General features: G+C 36.9%; 9 non-coding genes and 18 pseudogenes across 9 annotated transcripts; all 27 read left to right on the plus strand.

The window, feature by feature from the left end:
• Positions 1-396: 396 nt before the first annotated feature.
• LOC149599107 (5S ribosomal RNA) lies at positions 397-515 on the plus strand. The gene has a single exon (XR_016378564.1). It is a non-coding gene; the product is annotated as a 5S ribosomal RNA (ribosomal RNA).
• Positions 516-652: 137 nt separating this feature from the next.
• On the plus strand, positions 653-755 carry LOC149599108 (5S ribosomal RNA; annotated as a pseudogene).
• Positions 756-1,326: 571 nt separating this feature from the next.
• Positions 1,327-1,445, plus strand: LOC149599109 (5S ribosomal RNA). Its single transcript, XR_016378565.1, has one exon. It is a non-coding gene; the product is annotated as a 5S ribosomal RNA (ribosomal RNA).
• A 136-nt stretch (positions 1,446-1,581) lies between these two features.
• On the plus strand, positions 1,582-1,684 carry LOC149599110 (5S ribosomal RNA; annotated as a pseudogene).
• A 571-nt stretch (positions 1,685-2,255) lies between these two features.
• LOC149599111 (5S ribosomal RNA) lies at positions 2,256-2,374 on the plus strand. The gene has a single exon (XR_016378566.1). It is a non-coding gene; the product is annotated as a 5S ribosomal RNA (ribosomal RNA).
• A 137-nt stretch (positions 2,375-2,511) lies between these two features.
• LOC149599112 (5S ribosomal RNA) lies at positions 2,512-2,614 on the plus strand (annotated as a pseudogene).
• A 571-nt stretch (positions 2,615-3,185) lies between these two features.
• On the plus strand, positions 3,186-3,304 carry LOC149599113 (5S ribosomal RNA; annotated as a pseudogene).
• A 138-nt stretch (positions 3,305-3,442) lies between these two features.
• On the plus strand, positions 3,443-3,561 carry LOC149599114 (5S ribosomal RNA; annotated as a pseudogene).
• A 137-nt stretch (positions 3,562-3,698) lies between these two features.
• Positions 3,699-3,817, plus strand: LOC149599115 (5S ribosomal RNA; annotated as a pseudogene).
• Positions 3,818-3,954: 137 nt separating this feature from the next.
• Positions 3,955-4,057, plus strand: LOC149599116 (5S ribosomal RNA; annotated as a pseudogene).
• A 571-nt stretch (positions 4,058-4,628) lies between these two features.
• Positions 4,629-4,747, plus strand: LOC149599117 (5S ribosomal RNA). The gene has a single exon (XR_016378567.1). It is a non-coding gene; the product is annotated as a 5S ribosomal RNA (ribosomal RNA).
• A 137-nt stretch (positions 4,748-4,884) lies between these two features.
• Positions 4,885-5,003, plus strand: LOC149599118 (5S ribosomal RNA; annotated as a pseudogene).
• Positions 5,004-5,140: 137 nt separating this feature from the next.
• Positions 5,141-5,259, plus strand: LOC149599119 (5S ribosomal RNA; annotated as a pseudogene).
• Positions 5,260-5,396: 137 nt separating this feature from the next.
• LOC149599120 (5S ribosomal RNA) lies at positions 5,397-5,499 on the plus strand (annotated as a pseudogene).
• A 571-nt stretch (positions 5,500-6,070) lies between these two features.
• On the plus strand, positions 6,071-6,189 carry LOC149599121 (5S ribosomal RNA). Its single transcript, XR_016378568.1, has one exon. It is a non-coding gene; the product is annotated as a 5S ribosomal RNA (ribosomal RNA).
• A 137-nt stretch (positions 6,190-6,326) lies between these two features.
• Positions 6,327-6,429, plus strand: LOC149599122 (5S ribosomal RNA; annotated as a pseudogene).
• Positions 6,430-7,000: 571 nt separating this feature from the next.
• On the plus strand, positions 7,001-7,119 carry LOC149599123 (5S ribosomal RNA). Its single transcript, XR_016378569.1, has one exon. It is a non-coding gene; the product is annotated as a 5S ribosomal RNA (ribosomal RNA).
• A 137-nt stretch (positions 7,120-7,256) lies between these two features.
• On the plus strand, positions 7,257-7,359 carry LOC149599124 (5S ribosomal RNA; annotated as a pseudogene).
• A 571-nt stretch (positions 7,360-7,930) lies between these two features.
• LOC149599125 (5S ribosomal RNA) lies at positions 7,931-8,049 on the plus strand. Its single transcript, XR_016378570.1, has one exon. It is a non-coding gene; the product is annotated as a 5S ribosomal RNA (ribosomal RNA).
• Positions 8,050-8,186: 137 nt separating this feature from the next.
• Positions 8,187-8,305, plus strand: LOC149599126 (5S ribosomal RNA; annotated as a pseudogene).
• Positions 8,306-8,442: 137 nt separating this feature from the next.
• LOC149599127 (5S ribosomal RNA) lies at positions 8,443-8,561 on the plus strand. Its single transcript, XR_016378231.1, has one exon. It is a non-coding gene; the product is annotated as a 5S ribosomal RNA (ribosomal RNA).
• A 137-nt stretch (positions 8,562-8,698) lies between these two features.
• Positions 8,699-8,801, plus strand: LOC149599128 (5S ribosomal RNA; annotated as a pseudogene).
• A 2,519-nt stretch (positions 8,802-11,320) lies between these two features.
• Positions 11,321-11,439, plus strand: LOC149599129 (5S ribosomal RNA; annotated as a pseudogene).
• A 137-nt stretch (positions 11,440-11,576) lies between these two features.
• On the plus strand, positions 11,577-11,695 carry LOC149599130 (5S ribosomal RNA; annotated as a pseudogene).
• Positions 11,696-11,832: 137 nt separating this feature from the next.
• On the plus strand, positions 11,833-11,951 carry LOC149599131 (5S ribosomal RNA). Its single transcript, XR_016378669.1, has one exon. It is a non-coding gene; the product is annotated as a 5S ribosomal RNA (ribosomal RNA).
• Positions 11,952-12,087: 136 nt separating this feature from the next.
• On the plus strand, positions 12,088-12,206 carry LOC149599132 (5S ribosomal RNA; annotated as a pseudogene).
• A 136-nt stretch (positions 12,207-12,342) lies between these two features.
• Positions 12,343-12,445, plus strand: LOC149599133 (5S ribosomal RNA; annotated as a pseudogene).
• The last annotated feature ends 1,691 nt before the right edge of the window (positions 12,446-14,136 follow it).

Consider the following 14,136-nt stretch of genomic DNA (forward strand, 5'->3'; position numbering starts at 1 on the left):
AGCAGCGTCGAGCGCAGTCAGTACTTGGAAACTCTGCGTGCCGTTGGCTTTTTCACTTTTGTTTCCTGTTTTAAATTCCATCAGATTTGAAAAAAGCAAACATATCTTCTTTTTGTTATTGTTTTATAAAGATGAAGGTTAATTAAATTCAAATTAATAAATAGCACTCTCGGCAACGGCCATATCAAGCTGAAAACACCGGTTCTCGTCCGATCACCGAAAATAAGCACCGTCGAGCGCAGTCAGTACTTGGAAACTCTGCGTGGCGTTGGCTTTTTCACTTAGGTTTCCTCTTTTAAATTCCATCAGATATGAAAAAAGCAAACATATCTTCTTTTTGTTATTGTTTTATAAAGATGAAGGTTAATTAAATTCAAATTATTAATTAGCACTCTCGGCAACGGCCATATCACGCTGAAAACACCGGTTCTCGTCCGATCACCGAAGTTAAGAAGCGTCGAGCGCAGTCAGTACTAGGGAGGGAGACCACTTAGGAACACTGCGTGCCGTTGGCTTTTTCACTTTTTTTTCCTCTTTTAAATTAAAATAGATATGAAAAAAGCAAACATATTTTCTTTTTGTTATTGTTTTAAAAAGATGAAGGATAATTTGTCTCACTTAATTTAAATTCGATTTATTATCTAGCACTCTCGGCAACGGCCATATCACGCTGAAAACACCGGTTCTCGTCCGATCACCGCAGTTAAGCAGCGTCGAGCGCAGTCAGTACTTGGAAACTCTGCGTGCCGTTGGCTTTTTCACTTTTGTTTCCTCTTTTTAATTCCATCAGATATGAAAAATCAAACATATATTCTTTTTGTTATTTTTTTATAAAGATGAAGGTTAATTAAATTCAAATTATTAAATAGCACTCTCGGCAACGGCCATATCAAGCTGAAAACACCGGTTATCGTCCGATCACCGAAGTTAAGCAGCGTCGAGCGCAGTCAGTACTTGGAAACTCTGCGTGCCGTTGGCTTTTTCAGTTTTGTTTCCTCTTTTAAATTCCATCAGATTTGAAAAAAGCAAACATATCTTCTTTTTGTTATTGTTTTATAAAGATGAAGGTTAATTAAATTCAAATTAATAAATAGCACTCTCGGCAACGGCCATATCAAGCTGAAAACACCGGTTCTCGTCCGATCACCGAAAATAAGCACCGTCGAGCGCATTCAGTACTTGGAAACTCTGCGTGGCGTTGGCTTTTTCACTTAGGTTTCCTCTTTTAAATTCCATCAGATATGAAAAAAGCAAACATATCTTCTTTTTGTTATTGTTTTATAAAGATGAAGGTTAATTAAATTCAAATTATTAATTAGCACTCTCGGCAACGGCCATATCACGCTGAAAACACCGGTTCTCGTCCGATCACCGAAGTTAAGAAGCGTCGAGCGCAGTCAGTACTAGGGAGGGAGACCACTTAGGAACACTGCGTGCCGTTGGCTTTTTCACTTTTTTTTCCTCTTTTAAATTCCAATAGATATGAAAAAGGCAAACATATTTTCTTTTTGTTATTGTTTTAAAAAGATGAAGGATAATTTGATCACTTAATTTAAATTCGATTTATTATCTAGCACTCTCGGCAACGGCCATATCACGCTGAAAACACCGGTTCTCGTCCGATCACCGCAGTTAAGCAGCGTCGAGCGCAGTCAGTACTTGGAAACTCTGCGTGCCGTTGGCTTTTTCACTTTTGTTTCCTCTTTTTAATTCCATCAGATATGAAAAATCAAACATATCTTCTTTTTGTTATTTTTTTATAAAGATGAAGGTTAATTAAATTCAAATTATTAAATAGCACTCTCGGCAACGGCCATATCAAGCTGAAAACACCGGTTATCGTCCGATCACCGAAGTTAAGCAGCGTCGAGCGCAGTCAGTACTTGGAAACTCTGCGTGCCGTTGGCTTTTTCACTTTTGTTTCCTCTTTTAAATTCCATCAGATTTGAAAAAAGCAAACATATCTTCTTTTTGTTATTGTTTTATAAAGATGAAGGTTAATTAAATTCAAATTAATAAATAGCACTCTCGGCAACGGCCATATCAAGCTGAAAACACCGGTTCTCGTCCGATCACCGAAAATAAGCACCGTCGAGCGCATTCAGTACTTGGAAACTCTGCGTGGCGTTGGCTTTTTCACTTAGGTTTCCTCTTTTAAATTCCATCAGATATGAAAAAAGCAAACATATCTTCTTTTTGTTATTGTTTTATAAAGATGAAGGTTAATTAAATTCAAATTATTAATTAGCACTCTCGGCAACGGCCATATCACGCTGAAAACACCGGTTCTCGTCCGATCACCGAAGTTAAGAAGCGTCGAGCGCAGTCAGTACTAGGGAGGGAGACCACTTAGGAACACTGCGTGCCGTTGGCTTTTTCACTTTTTTTTCCTCTTTTAAATTCCAATAGATATGAAAAAGGCAAACATATTTTCTTTTTGTTATTGTTTTAAAAAGATGAAGGATAATTTGTCTCACTTAATTTAAATTCGATTTATTATCTAGCACTCTCGGCAACGGCCATATCACGCTGAAAACACCGGTTCTCGTCCGATCACCGCAGTTAAGCAGCGTCGAGCGCAGTCAGTACTTGGAAACTCTGCGTGCCGTTGGCTTTTTCACTTTTGTTTCCTCTTTTTAATTCCATCAGATATGAAAAATCAAACATATCTTCTTTTTGTTATTTTTTTATAAAGATGAAGGTTAATTAAATTCAAATTATTAAATAGCACTCTCGGCAACGGCCATATCAAGCTGAAAACACCGGTTATCGTCCGATCACCGAAGTTAAGCAGCGTCGAGCGCAGTCAGTACTTGGAAACTCTGCGTGCCGTTGGCTTTTTCACTTTTGTTTCCTCTTTTAAATTCCATCAGATTTGAAAAAAGCAAACATATCTTCTTTTTGTTATTGTTTTATAAAGATGAAGGTTAATTAAATTCAAATTAATAAATAGCACTCTCGGCAACGGCCATATCAAGCTGAAAACACCGGTTCTCGTCCGATCACCGAAAATAAGCACCGTCGAGCGCATTCAGTACTTGGAAACTCTGCGTGGCGTTGGCTTTTTCACTTAGGTTTCCTCTTTTAAATTCCATCAGATATGAAAAAAGCAAACATATCTTCTTTTTGTTATTGTTTTATAAAGATGAAGGTTAATTAAATTCAAATTATTAATTAGCACTCTCGGCAACGGCCATATCACGCTGAAAACACCGGTTCTCGTCCGATCACCGAAGTTAAGAAGCGTCGAGCGCAGTCAGTACTAGGGAGGGAGACCACTTAGTAACACTGCGTGCCGTTGGCTTTTTCACTTTTTTTTTCCTCTTTTAAATTCCAATAGATATGAAAAAAGCAAACATATTTTCTTTTTGTTATTGTTTTAAAAAGATAATGGTTAATTTTTCTCACTTAATTTAAAGTCGAATTATTATCTAGCACTCTCGGCAATGGCCATATGACGCTGAAAACACCGGTTCTCGTCCGATCACCGAAGTTAAGAAGCGTCGAGCGCAGTCAGTACTTGGGAGGGAGACCACTTAGGAACACTGCGTGCCGTTGGCTTTTTCACTTTTTTTTCCTCTTTTAAATTCCAATAGATATGAAAAAAGCAAACATATTTTCTTTTTGTTATTGTTTTAAAAAGATGATGGTTAATTTGTCTCACTTAATTTAAATTCGAATTATTATCTAGCACTCTCGGCAACGGGCATATCACGCTGAAAACACCGGTTCTCGTCCGATCACCGAAGTTAAGCAGCGTCGAGCGCAGTCACTACTTGGGAGGGAGACCACTTAAGAACACTGCGTGCCGTTGTCTTTTTCACTTTTTTTTCCTCATTTAAATTCCAATAGATATGAAAAAAGCAAACATATTTTCTTTTTGTTATTGTTTTAAAAAGATGAAGGATAATTTGTCTCACTTAATTTAAATTCGATTTATTATCTAGCACTCTCGGCAACGGCCATATCACGCTGAAAACACCGGTTCTCGTCCGATCACCGCAGTTAAGCAGCGTCGAGCGCAGTCAGTACTTGGAAACTCTGCGTGCCGTTGGCTTTTTCACTTTTGTTTCCTCTTTTTAATTCCATCAGATATGAAAAATCAAACATATCTTCTTTTTGTTATTTTTTTATAAAGATGAAGGTTAATTAAATTCAAATTATTAAATAGCACTCTCGGCAACGGCCATATCAAGCTGAAAACACCGGTTATCGTCCGATCACCGAAGTTAAGCAGCGTCGAGCGCAGTCAGTACTTGGAAACTCTGCGTGCCGTTGGCTTTTTCACTTTTGTTTCCTGTTTTAAATTCCATCAGATTTGAAAAAAGCAAACATATCTTCTTTTTGTTATTGTTTTATAAAGATGAAGGTTAATTAAATTCAAATTAATAAATAGCACTCTCGGCAACGGCCATATCAAGCTGAAAACACCGGTTCTCGTCCGATCACCGAAAATAAGCACCGTCGAGCGCAGTCAGTACTTGGAAACTCTGCGTGGCGTTGGCTTTTTCACTTAGGTTTCCTCTTTTAAATTCCATCAGATATGAAAAAAGCAAACATATCTTCTTTTTGTTATTGTTTTATAAAGATGAAGGTTAATTAAATTCAAATTATTAATTAGCACTCTCGGCAACGGCCATATCACGCTGAAAACACCGGTTCTCGTCCGATCACCGAAGTTAAGAAGCGTCGAGCGCAGTCAGTACTAGGGAGGGAGACCACTTAGGAACACTGCGTGCCGTTGGCTTTTTCACTTTTTTTTCCTCTTTTAAATTCCAATAGATATGAAAAAAGCAAACATATTTTCTTTTTGTTATTGTTTTAAAAAGATAATGGTTAATTTTTCTCACTTAATTTAAATTCGAATTATTATCTAGCACTCTCGGCAATGGCCATATGACGCTGAAAACACAGGTTCTCGTCCGATCACCGAAGTTAAGAAGCGTCGAGCGCAGTCAGTACTTGGGAGGGAGACCACTTAGGAACACTGCGTGCCGTTGGCTTTTTCACTTTTTTTTCCTCTTTTAAATTCCAATAGATATGAAAAAAGCAAACATATTTTCTTTTTGTTATTGTTTTAAAAAGATGATGGTTAATTTGTCTCACTAAATTTAAATTCGAATTATTATCTAGCACTCTCGGCAACGGGCATATCACGCTGAAAACACCGGTTCTCGTCCGATCACCGAAGTTAAGCAGCGTCGAGCGCAGTCACTACTTGGGAGGGAGACCACTTAAGAACACTGCGTGCCGTTGTCTTTTTCACTTTTTTTTCCTCATTTAAATTCCAATAGATATGAAAAAAGCAAACATATTTTCTTTTTGTTATTGTTTTAAAAAGATGAAGGATAATTTGTCTCACTTAATTTAAATTCGATTTATTATCTAGCACTCTCGGCAACGGCCATATCACGCTGAAAACACCGGTTCTCGTCCGATCACCGCAGTTAAGCAGCGTCGAGCGCAGTCAGTACTTGGAAACTCTGCGTGCCGTTGGCTTTTTCACTTTTGTTTCCTCTTTTTAATTCCATCAGATATGAAAAATCAAACATATCTTCTTTTTGTTATTTTTTTATAAAGATGAAGGTTAATTAAATTCAAATTATTAAATAGCACTCTCGGCAACGGCCATATCAAGCTGAAAACACCGGTTATCGTCCGATCACCGAAGTTAAGCAGCGTCGAGCGCAGTCAGTACTTGGAAACTCTGCGTGCCGTTGGCTTTTTCACTTTTGTTTCCTGTTTTAAATTCCATCAGATTTGAAAAAAGCAAACATATCTTCTTTTTGTTATTGTTTTATAAAGATGAAGGTTAATTAAATTCAAATTAATAAATAGCACTCTCGGCAACGGCCATATCAAGCTGAAAACACCGGTTCTCGTCCGATCACCGAAAATAAGCACCGTCGAGCGCAGTCAGTACTTGGAAACTCTGCGTGGCGTTGGCTTTTTCACTTAGGTTTCCTCTTTTAAATTCCATCAGATATGAAAAAAGCAAACATATCTTCTTTTTGTTATTGTTTTATAAAGATGAAGGTTAATTAAATTCAAATTATTAATTAGCACTCTCGGCAACGGCCATATCACGCTGAAAACACCGGTTCTCGTCCGATCACCGAAGTTAAGAAGCGTCGAGCGCAGTCAGTACTAGGGAGGGAGACCACTTAGGAACACTGCGTGCCGTTGGCTTTTTCACTTTTTTTTCCTCTTTTAAATTCCAATAGATATGAAAAAAGCAAACATATTTTCTTTTTGTTATTGTTTTAAAAAGATGAAGGATAATTTGTCTCACTTAATTTAAATTCGATTTATTATCTAGCACTCTCGGCAACGGCCATATCACGCTGAAAACACCGGTTCTCGTCCGATCACCGCAGTTAAGCAGCGTCGAGCGCAGTCAGTACTTGGAAACTCTGCGTGCCGTTGGCTTTTTCACTTTTGTTTCCTCTTTTTAATTCCATCAGATATGAAAAATCAAACATATATTCTTTTTGTTATTTTTTTATAAAGATGAAGGTTAATTAAATTCAAATTATTAAATAGCACTCTCGGCAACGGCCATATCAAGCTGAAAACACCGGTTATCGTCCGATCACCGAAGTTAAGCAGCGTCGAGCGCAGTCAGTACTTGGAAACTCTGCGTGCCGTTGGCTTTTTCACTTTTGTTTCCTCTTTTAAATTCCATCAGATTTGAAAAAAGCAAACATATCTTCTTTTTGTTATTGTTTTATAAAGATGAAGGTTAATTAAATTCAAATTAATAAATAGCACTCTCGGCAACGGCCATATCAAGCTGAAAACACCGGTTCTCGTCCGATCACCGAAAATAAGCACCGTCGAGCGCAGTCAGTACTTGGAAACTCTGCGTGGCGTTGGCTTTTTCACTTAGGTTTCCTCTTTTAAATTCCATCAGATATGAAAAAAGCAAACATATCTTCTTTTTGTTATTGTTTTATAAAGATGAAGGTTAATTAAATTCAAATTATTAATTAGCACTCTCGGCAACGGCCATATCACGCTGAAAACACCGGTTCTCGTCCGATCACCGAAGTTAAGAAGCGTCGAGCGCAGTCAGTACTAGGGAGGGAGACCACTTAGGAACACTGCGTGCCGTTGGCTTTTTCACTTTTTTTTCCTCTTTTAAATTCCAATAGATATGAAAAAAGCAAACATATTTTCTTTTTGTTATTGTTTTAAAAAGATGAAGGATAATTTGTCTCACTTAATTTAAATTCGATTTATTATCTAGCACTCTCGGCAACGGCCATATCACGCTGAAAACACCGGTTCTCGTCCGATCACCGCAGTTAAGCAGCGTCGAGCGCAGTCAGTACTTGGAAACTCTGCGTGCCGTTGGCTTTTTCACTTTTGTTTCCTCTTTTTAATTCCATCAGATATGAAAAATCAAACATATATTCTTTTTGTTATTTTTTTATAAAGATGAAGGTTAATTAAATTCAAATTATTAAATAGCACTCTCGGCAACGGCCATATCAAGCTGAAAACACCGGTTATCGTCCGATCACCGAAGTTAAGCAGCGTCGAGCGCAGTCAGTACTTGGAAACTCTGCGTGCCGTTGGCTTTTTCACTTTTGTTTCCTCTTTTAAATTCCATCAGATTTGAAAAAAGCAAACATATCTTCTTTTTGTTATTGTTTTATAAAGATGAAGGTTAATTAAATTCAAATTAATAAATAGCACTCTCGGCAACGGCCATATCAAGCTGAAAACACCGGTTCTCGTCCGATCACCGAAAATAAGCACCGTCGAGCGCATTCAGTACTTGGAAACTCTGCGTGGCGTTGGCTTTTTCACTTAGGTTTCCTCTTTTAAATTCCATCAGATATGAAAAAAGCAAACATATCTTCTTTTTGTTATTGTTTTATAAAGATGAAGGTTAATTAAATTCAAATTATTAATTAGCACTCTCGGCAACGGCCATATCACGCTGAAAACACCGGTTCTCGTCCGATCACCGAAGTTAAGAAGCGTCGAGCGCAGTCAGTACTAGGGAGGGAGACCACTTAGGAACACTGCGTGCCGTTGGCTTTTTCACTTTTTTTTCCTCTTTTAAATTCCAATAGATATGAAAAAAGCAAACATATTTTCTTTTTGTTATTGTTTTAAAAAGATAATGGTTAATTTTTCTCACTTAATTTAAAGTCGAATTATTATCTAGCACTCTCGGCAATGGCCATATGACGCTGAAAACACCGGTTCTCGTCCGATCACCGAAGTTAAGAAGCGTCGAGCGCAGTCAGTACTTGGGAGGGAGACCACTTAGGAACACTGCGTGCCGTTGGCTTTTTCACTTTTTTTTCCTCTTTTAAATTCCAATAGATATGAAAAAAGCAAACATATTTTCTTTTTGTTATTGTTTTAAAAAGATGATGGTTAATTTGTCTCACTTAATTTAAATTCGAATTATTATCTAGCACTCTCGGCAACGGGCATATCACGCTGAAAACACCGGTTCTCGTCCGATCACCGAAGTTAAGCAGCGTCGAGCGCAGTCAGTACTTGGGAGGGAGACCACTTAAGAACACTGCGTGCCGTTGTCATTTTCACTTTTTTTTCGTCATTTAAATTCCAATAGATATGAAAAAAGCAAACATATTTTCTTTTTGTTATTGTTTTAAAAAGATGAAGGATAATTTGTCTCACTTAATTTAAATTCGAATTATTATCTAGCACTCTCGGCAACGGCCATATCACGCTGAAAACACCGGTTCTCGTCCGATCACCGCAGTTAAGCAGCGTCGAGCGCAGTCAGTACTTGGAAACTCTGCGTGCCGTTGGCTTTTTCACTTTTGTTTCCTCTTTTAAATTCCATCAGATATGAAAAAAGCAAACATATCTTCTTTTTGTTATTTTTTTATAAAGATGAAGGTTAATTAAATTCAAATTATTAAATAGCACTCTCGGCAACGGCCATATCAAGCTGAAAACACCGGTTATCGTCCGATCACCGAAGTTAAGCAGCGTCGAGCGCAGTCAGTACTTGGAAACTCTGCGTGCCGTTGGCTTTTTCACTTTTGTTTCCTCTTTTAAATTCCATCAGATATGAAAAAAGCAAACATATCTTCTTTTTGTTATTGTTTTATAAAGATGAAGGTTAATTAAATTCAATTTATTAAATAGCACTCTCGGCAACGGCCATATCAAGCTGAAAACACCGGTTCTCGTCCGATCACCGAAAATAAGCAGCGTCGAGCGCAGTCAGTACTTGGAAACTCTGCGTGCCGTTGGCTTTTTCACTTATGTTTCCTCTTTTAAATTCCATCAGATATGAAAAAAGCAAACATATCTCCTTTTTGTTATTGTTTTATAAAGATGAAGGTTAATTAAATTCAAATTATTAATTAGCACTCTCGGCAACGGCCATATCACGCTGAAAACACCGGTTCTCGTCCGATCACCGAAGTTAAGAAGCGTCGAGCGCAGTCAGTACTTGGAAACTCTGCGTGGCGTTGGCTTTTTCACTTATGTTTCCTCTTTTAAATTCCATCCCCTACAAAAATCTTCTTAAGAACTCTTAAGAAAATTCCTTGGGAAATTTCTTTGGAAATCCTTAAGGCGTTCTTTAGGAAATTGGGGAATATTGGCCTCTTTTTCTTTGGAAATTGCTTTGGAAATATCTTTGGAAATTTCTTGGGAAATATCTTTGGAATTTGCTTGGGAAATATCTTTGGAATTTTCTTGGGAAATATCTTTGGAATTTTCTTGGGAAATTTCTTTGGAATTTTCTTGGGAAATATCTTTGGAATTTTCTTGGGAAATATATTTGGAATTCTCTTGGGAAATATCTCGAGAAGTGGGTAAACTAATTTAGCCACTTGAAACGAGGATAGTTCTTACACGCAGAACCATATCCCAATACAGGGAGTGTAGTGAACTACACCCCATATAGGCCTAGCGAAGGAAGTTCTCGCATGCAGTGTGAAATTGCTTATAAAGTCAGACATTTAATCGACTTAAAAACATCCGTAAACGGCAGAAAGTTTTAACCTTGTGCAATTGTATGGTGTGCTATGTGGGTTTTGGAGGCTTTAACGGCCAAGCAGTAGATACAGACGTTGTTGTTAAATTTAATAATGTATATTCACTGAGAGTTTTTCAAGTATCAGAAACACGTTTAACCTAATTTTCTCTACAATGTTTTCTAAAAAATATTTATTTTAGACTCTAATTACGCTCGAAATAAAGATAAAACATGCCATAAGAGAATTAAGCAAAAATTTCGACTGACAGCGTAGATTCCCTGTAAATCTAAACATAACGATTTTAATTATATACTCTTATTTTTCTTTTAAAGAATTAATGCCAGGCGGGAGTGTGGCGCACTCCTGTAAGCCAAGCTTCTGGGCGGCAAAGTTTGAGGGAATAAGACACATGCCGGCGATCCTACCCTATAGGTGCCGACTGCCCCGTGTCCGCCGGAGGTAACTTGACCCCCACACCCCTTCCGTCACCTACCAAGTAAACCTCATTTCCTTCCCTGCTTAAACACATACTGAACCCTGACTAATCGCATCCTTGTCGCGGACGTATGTGCCCTACTTACATTGAAACATCCACAATAGAAAAAAAAGAGTTAGTGCCATAATTTTCGTCATCCACAAACTTAAAATGTGAAAAACTTTGGAAAATAAACCTTATACCTTCTTTGGAAATTGATCTCAAGAATTCCTAAAGAATTTCGTTGGGAAATATTCCCTAGACGTTCTTTGGAAATTTATCTCTAGAAATCCTAAAGAATTTCTTTAGAAAATAATCCTAAGAAATTCTTTGGAAATTTATCTCTAGAATTCCTAAAGAGTTTTTCAGAAAATAATCCTAAGAAATTCTTTGGTAATTTATCTCTAGAATTCCTAAAGGATTTTTCAGAAAATAATCCCAAGAAATTCTTTGGAAATTTATCTCTAGAATTCCTAAAGAATTTCTTTAGAAAATAATCCCAAGACATTCTTTGGAAATTTATCTCTAGAATTCCTAAAGAATTTCTTTAGAAAATAATCCAAAGACATTCTTTGGAAATTTATCTCTAGAATTCCTAAAGAATTTCATTAGAAAATAATCCCAAGAAATTATTTGGAAATTTATCTCAAAAATTCTTTAGGAAATTCCAAGGAAGTCTTTGGAAATTGCTTCTTTAGAAAATGATCCCAAGGGCTCCGTAGGGTTCCAAAGAAATTCCTTTAGAACTCTTAAGAAGTTTTTTGTAAGAGATCAGATATGAAAAAAGCAAACATATCTTCTTTTTGTTATTGTTTTATAAAGATGAAGGTTAATTAAATTCAAATTATTAATTAGCACTCTCGGCAACGGCCATAATACGCTGAAAACACCGGTTCTCATCCGATCACCGAAGTTAAGAAGCGTCGAGCGCAGTCAGTACTTGGGAGGGAGACAACTTAGGAACACTGCGTGCCGTTGGCTTTTTCACTTTTTTTTCCTCTTTTAAATTCCAATAGATATGAAAAAAGCAAACATATTTTCTTTTTGTTATTGTTTTAAAAAAATGATGGTTAATTTTTCTCACTTAATTTAAATTCGAATTATTATCTAGCACTCTCGGCAATGGCCATATGACGCTGAAAACACCGGTTCTCGTCCGATCACCGAAGTTAAGAAGCGTCGAGCGCAGTCAGTACTTGGGAGGGAGACCACTTAAGAACATTGCGTGCCGTTGGCTTTTTCACTTTTTTTTCCTCTTTTAAATTCCAATAGATATGAAAAAAGCAAACATATTTTCTTTTTGTTATTGTTTTAAAAAGATGAAGGTTAATTTTTCTCACTTAATTTAAATTCGAATTATTATCTAGCACTCTCGGCAACGGGCATATCACGCTGGAAACACCGGTTCTCGTCCGATCACCGAAGTTAAGCAGCGTCGAGCGCAGTCAGTACTTGGGAGGGAGGCCACATAAGAACACTGCGTGCCGTTGTCTTTTTCACTTTTTTTTCCTCATTTAAATTCCAATAGATATAAAAAAGCAAACATATTTTCTTTTTGTTATTGTTTTAAAAAGATGATGGTTAATTTTTCTCACTTAATTTAAATTCGAATTATTATCTAGCACTCTCGGCAATGGCCATATGACGCTGAAAACACCGGTTCTCGTCCGATCACCGAAGTTAAGAAGCGTCGAGCGCAGTCAGTACTTGGGATGGAGACCACTTAGGAACACTGCGTGCCGTTGGCTTTTTCACTTTTTTTCCTCTTTTAAATTCCAATAGATATGAAAAAAGCAAACATATTTTCTTTTTGTTATTGTTTTAAAAAGATGAAGGATAATTTGTCTCACTTAATTTAAATTCGAATTATTATCTAGCACTCTCGGCAACGGCCATATCACGCTGAAAACACCGGTTCTCGTCCGATCACCGCAGTTAAGCAGCGTCGAGCGCAGTCAGTACTTGGAAACTCTGCGTGCCGTTGGCTTTTTCACATTTGTTTCCTCTTTTAAATTCCATCAGATATGAAAAAAGCAAACATATCTTCTTTTTGTTATTTTTTTATAAAGATGAAGGTTAATTAAATTCAAATTATTAAATAGCACTCTCGGCAACGGCCATATCAAGCTGAAAACACCGGTTATCGTCCGATCACCGAAGTTAAGCAGCGTCGAGCGCAGTCAGTACTTGGAAACTCTGCGTGCCGTTGGCTTTTTCACTTTTGTTTCCTGTTTTAAATTCCATCAGATATGAAAAAAGCAAACATATCTTCTTTTTGTTATTGTTTTATAAAGATGAAGATTAATTAAATTCAAATTATTAAATAGCACTCTCGGTAACGGCCCTATCAAGCTGAAAACACCGGTTCTCGTCCGATCACCGAAAATAAGCAGCGTCGAGTGCAGTCAGTACTTGGAAACTCTGCGTGCCGTTGGCTTTTTCACTTATGTTTCCTCTTTTAAATTCCATCAGATATGAAAAAAGCAAACATATCTTCTTTTTGTTATTGTTTTATAAAGATGAAGGTTAATTAAATTCAAATTATTAATTAGCACTCTCGGCAACGGCCATATCACGCTGAAAACACCGGTTCTCGTCCGATCACCGAAGTTAAGAAGCGTCGAGCGCAGTCAGTACTTGGAAACTCTGCGTGGCGTTGGCTTTTTCACTTATGTTTCCTCTTTTAAATTCCATCCCCTACAAAAATCTTCTTAAGAACTCTTAAGAAAATTCCTTGGGAAATTTCTTTGGAAATCCTTAAGGCGTTCTTTAGGAAATTGGGGAATATTGGCCTCTTTTTCTTTGGAAATTGGGGAATATTGGCCTCTTTTTCTTTGGAAATTGCTTTGGAAATATCTTTGGAAATTTCTTGGGAAATATCTTTGGAATTTGCTTGGGAAATATCTTTGGAATTTTCTTGGGAAATATCTTTGGAATTTTCTTGGGAAATTTCTTTTTAATTTTCTTGGGAAATATCTTTGGAATTTTCTTGGGAAATATCTTTGGAATTATCTTGGGAAATATCTTTGGAATTTTCTTGAGAAATGTCTTTGAAATTTACTTGGGAAATGTCTTTGGAAATTACTTGGGAAATGTCTTTGGAAATTACTTGGGAAATGTCTTTGGAAATTACTTTGGAAATATCTTTGGAATTTTCTTGGGAAATATCTCGAGAAGTGGGTAAACTAATTTAGCCACTTGAAACGAGGATAGTTCTTACACGCAGAACCATATCCCAATACAGGGAGTGTAGTGAACTACACCCCATATAGGCCTAGCGAAGGAAGTTCTCGCATGCAGTGTGAAATTGCTTATAAAGTCAGACATTTAATCGACTTAAAAACATCCGTAAACGGCAGAAAGTTTTAACCTTGTGCAATTGTATGGTGTGCTATGTGGGTTTTGGAGGCTTTAACGGCCAAGCAGTAGATTCAGACGTTGTTGTTAAATTTAATAATGTATATTCACTGAGAGTTTTTCAAGTATCAGAAACACGTTTAACCTAATTTTCTCTACAATGTTTTCTAAAAAATATTTATTTTAGACTCTAATTACGCTCGAAATAAAGATAAAACATGCCATAAGAGAATTAAGCAAAAATTTCGACTGACAGCGTAGATTCCCTGTAAATCTAAACATAACGATTTTAATTATATACTCTTATTTTACTTTTAAAGA

Source organism: Phalangium opilio, unplaced genomic scaffold (assembly GCF_054372755.1).
Source record: "Phalangium opilio isolate 3A_F unplaced genomic scaffold, DU_Popi_V2 ptg000360l_1, whole genome shotgun sequence".
Lineage (NCBI taxonomy): Eukaryota > Metazoa > Arthropoda > Arachnida > Opiliones > Phalangiidae > Phalangium > Phalangium opilio.